General features: G+C 35.0%; 1 non-coding gene across 1 annotated transcript; it reads left to right on the top strand.

The window, feature by feature from the left end:
• The first annotated feature begins 205 nt into the window (after positions 1–205).
• LOC112780851 (small nucleolar RNA R71) lies at positions 206–311 on the top strand. Its single transcript, XR_003191660.1, has one exon. It is a non-coding gene; the product is annotated as a small nucleolar RNA R71 (small nucleolar RNA).
• Positions 312–4,357: the final 4,046 nt, after the last annotated feature.

Genomic DNA, 4,357 nt, shown 5'->3' with positions numbered 1-4,357 from the left:
GCCTCTCTTCTGAGAGGTCTCAGAGTGCAAAGGATTCCTGTTGGAGGAATATAAGTATTGGTTGTTAGCAATCAACTCAATAAGTTCAATAGTCTCCTCTAGTGTCTTCTTCATGTGCAAAGAACCACCTGCAGAATTATCCAAGCGCATCTTAGACATTTCACATAAGCCCTCATAAAAGATATCCAGTTGAGTCTATCTAGAGAACATGTCTAGAGGGCACTGCCTAGTAAGTAGCTTGAATCTCTTCCAAGCTTCATAAAGGGTCTCACCATCTTTCTGTCTGAAAGTCTGAACCTCCAACCTTAGCTTAGTCAGCTTTTGAGGTGGGAAAAATTTAGTTAGAAAGCCAGTGACAATCTTGTCCCAAGTATCTAGACTCTCCTTGGGTTGAGAATCTAACCACAACTTTGCTCTATCTCTCACAAAAAATAGGAAGAGCATGAGTTTCTACACCTCAGAACTCACTCCATTGGTTTTTACAGTATCACAAATCTGCAGAAAATCAGAAATAAACTGATTTGGGTCTTCCTAAGGGAGTCCATGATACTGACAATTTTGTTGCACAAGAGTAACTAGCTGTGGCTTCAGTTTAAAATTATTTGCAGCTATTCGAGGCACCACAATACTTTTGCCATAAAGGTCTGCATTAGGAGCAGTATAAGAGCCAAGCACTCTGATGCGTGGCAGAAGTTAGACCAATTAAGAAATTATAATATAATAGAACAGAGTTGCGAGTATAGCTCTTAACCAGCTAAAATCTGCCTCATCAATTTAGAAAGGTTGTCACAAAATTTAGAATAAAAATACTGGGAGTATGAGTCCCAGGTCATCTCCCAACGAGTTTCTAGAAAGGGTGCTAAGTTATTAATCAGGAGTTTTCCGAGAATTTTGAGAGTCGAATGACAGAAAATAAATAATTGTAATTAAGTGCAATGAAAATTAAAAAGAATTTATATTATTCAAAATAAAAAGCCTTGACTGGGGGAATGATTAATTGGAAGTTCTATCCTTGTTGGAATTCTCTCAAGTGTAGTATAAAGAGGTTATTATTTTCACTTAGTTAACCCTTACTAAATAAAGGAAAGTCAAGTGATTGAGCTAACTCTTATTCGCAAATCCTAGTCCTCTCCCTTACGAAGGTCTAGCGTTAGTAAATATAGAATTAGCCAACAACTTCCAATTTAACTAACCACTTGAGCATTCCAACTCAAGTGTCTCCTCTTAATCAACCCCCATGTCAAGTAGGGAATCTACTCTATTGACATGGATACCATCCTTGTTATTGGGAGTTTGGAATAGAAAAGAGACATGATAATTTAAATAAAATAGTGATTCAAAATTAATTAAAAGTAAAAGTAATCCTTTGCATTAACAATCCATAAAAATAATCCAATTGTAACTCTAAACAAGAATTAAGAATATGGAATAAATAAAAGAGTAAGAAATCAAACTAGAATAGTATCTTCAACGGAGGTGATGACTTTTCAATATCCAAAAGCAAAAGTAATAGACTATGAATATATGAATGTAAAGAAAACCTAGAGGAATAGTGAATTCTCTCTCTAGATTCAGATCTAAAATCCTAAAACTACGCTAAATGAGAATATGTGAAAATCTGTTGAGTCTCTGCATGTTTCCTGGCTTTATTCTATTTTTATGGGCCAAAAATTGGGTCAAAACTCGGCCCGAAATTGCCCTAGTGTTTTCTGTTATTTCTGCAGATCGCGCAGGTCACGCGTACGCGTCAGTCATGCGTGCGCGTCATTTGGCGAATTTTCTTGTCATACATACGCGTCAGGCACGCGCACGCGTCTTTTGTGCAGACTCCAATCCATGCGTACGCGTTAGGCACGCGCACGCGTCTTTTGTGCATACTCCAATCCATGCGTACGCGTCAGGCACGCGCACGCATCGCTGCAAATTTCTCCATTCCGCGCGCTCGCGTGAGCCATGCGTGCGCGTCGGTACTCGCTTGTCATCTCCTTAGTTTTTTGTGTTCCTTCCATCTTTGCAAGCTTCCTCTCCATTCTCTAAGCCACTCCTGCCCTATAAAGCCTAAAACACTTAACACATGGATCACGGCATCGAATGGTATAAAGGAGAAGTAAAATATACAATTTAAAGATCTCTAGGAAGCAAGTTTTCAACCATAAAACAAAACTAGGAAGGGATTATAAAATCATGCAAATCATATGAATAAGTGGGTAAAGACTTGATGAAACCACTCAATTAAACATAAGATAAACCATAAAATAGTGGTTTATCACACTCTTCTAGGTTGCTCATTCCCAACTGGATTTGTCACATTGGCATTACTAGCATTATTATGATCCACAGTGGACTCTGCAGCCTTGTAAAGTCTTGCTTGTTGCAAACACCGCCTCAAAGTCCTTTCAGCTTCATGATCAAAGTCTAACAGAGGTTCTTTGTCCCTGTTCCTACTGATAAATAGACAGAAGATAAGAAAAGATGGGATTCTCTACGTCAGAGTGCAGACAATTTCCGGTGAGGTAACTTGTGTAAAATAATAAAATAAAAATACTAATTAAAACAAATAAATAAAATTCGAAATTACTTGTAAATTTAGGACAAAAATTTTCGAAATTAGGGAGTTAAATAATTAAGAAAAATTAAAATAAAAATAACTAGGAAACACCAAACTTAATTTCAGAAATTAAGAAAAAATAATATAAGATGCAATTTTTTTAAAAAAATTAAAGACAAAAATAAAATAAAACTAATAAAATATAGAAAGTTAAAAAAAATAATGAAAAAAAACAAAACAAAACAAAAATAAAAAAATGAAAATAAAAAGAAAAATAAAAAAAGAACGGACGAGATTTAAAAATAAAAAAAATTAAAAGGAAGTGAAAAAAAGAAAACAGGGGACAGTGGGATGGAAACGAAAGGCAAGGAGAAAGAAAAAAAAAGGAAACAAAAGAAATGAAAAAATAAAAATTAATAATAATAAAAAAATTAATTAAAATAAAAATGATCTAATCTAAGCAATCAAACAACGAATAGTTGTCAATCACTGTCAATCCCCGGCAACGGCGCCAAAAACTTGGTGCGAAATTTATAACCACGAACTAACCGGCAAGTGCATCGGGTCATACCAAGTAGTACCTCAAGTGAATGAGGGTCGATCCTACGAGGATTGATGGATCAAGCAACAATGGTCAAGTGATTTGCTTAGTCAGTCAAATAGAAAGTAGTGTTTGGGGTTTCAATTGCATTAAACAGTAATTCAGAAAATCAGAAAAGCAAACAATAAACTGGTGTAAATAATATGGGAGAAAACAGTTAAGGCTTCAGAGTTATCTATTTTTCGGATTGACTTTTCTTACTAACTATTTTAATCATGCAAGATTTAATTCATGGCAAACTATGTATGACTAAACCCTAATTCCTTAGACCTTTTTAGTTTCCTCTAAAATTCATCAACCGCCAATTCCTTGGTCACTTAATTCCAATTAGAGGGTGAAGTTCAATTCTAATTTATATGCCACAAAAATCCTAATTACACAAATATAAGAGGATTATATGTCACGTATCCCGTTAAACCCAGATATTTAGAAATTTAGGAGAAATTGTTTTCAAGCTGTTGTTCAAGTAAAGAGCTTTTCCAACTTATACAAGAACTCAATTAGAACCAAGGTCATACTTCCGTTCCACCCAGATTCATAAATTAAAGAACAAAGACAATTCATGAATCATAAATCAGTACATGAATTAAAATAGAAAAATAATAGTATCAATCCGTACAATAGACAGAGCTCCTAACCTTAACAGTGGATGTTTAGTTGCTCATGGTTCAGAGAAAAAACTAGGATTCTCAAAAAATTGAAAATTGCGGAATGAGGTAGAATAGAAGAGAAGAGATCCCCGAAGGGCTGATTTTTTTCCTTTTATATCTAATCCTAATTAATGTAAAATATATTTTCTAAAAATTAAATAATATATTTTTCTATTTATAAAAGAAATAAAGTTAAATCAAAATTTATTAATTGCTTCTCGTGCAACCTCTAGACGTATTGGGGACCACTTGTTTCATTAAGGTCTACGCTGAACTTAAAAATTTCCAAGTTCAGCGTGGAGGAGGCAGTGGCTTCTTCATTGGTTTTCCTTTGAGTCCAACCCAGGTTCAGCGTGGGGTGATATGCACATTCCCCTTTGGAGTTTCTTCAAGCTGGCGCTGAACTTGGAGATCCTCAAGTTTAGCGTGGAGAAGGCCGAATCAAATGGAAGAAAAGGGTAAACTATTATATATCGTTGGAAAGCTCTAGATGTTAGCTTTCCAATGCCACTGGAAAAATGTAAATTGGACCTTTATATCTCAAGTTATTTATGTTTG

This window comes from Arachis hypogaea, chromosome 19, assembly GCF_003086295.3.
Source record: "Arachis hypogaea cultivar Tifrunner chromosome 19, arahy.Tifrunner.gnm2.J5K5, whole genome shotgun sequence".
Lineage (NCBI taxonomy): Eukaryota > Viridiplantae > Streptophyta > Magnoliopsida > Fabales > Fabaceae > Arachis > Arachis hypogaea.
The sequence above is the reverse complement of the archived record's forward strand: the minus strand, read 5'-3'. Positions and strand labels throughout refer to the sequence as shown.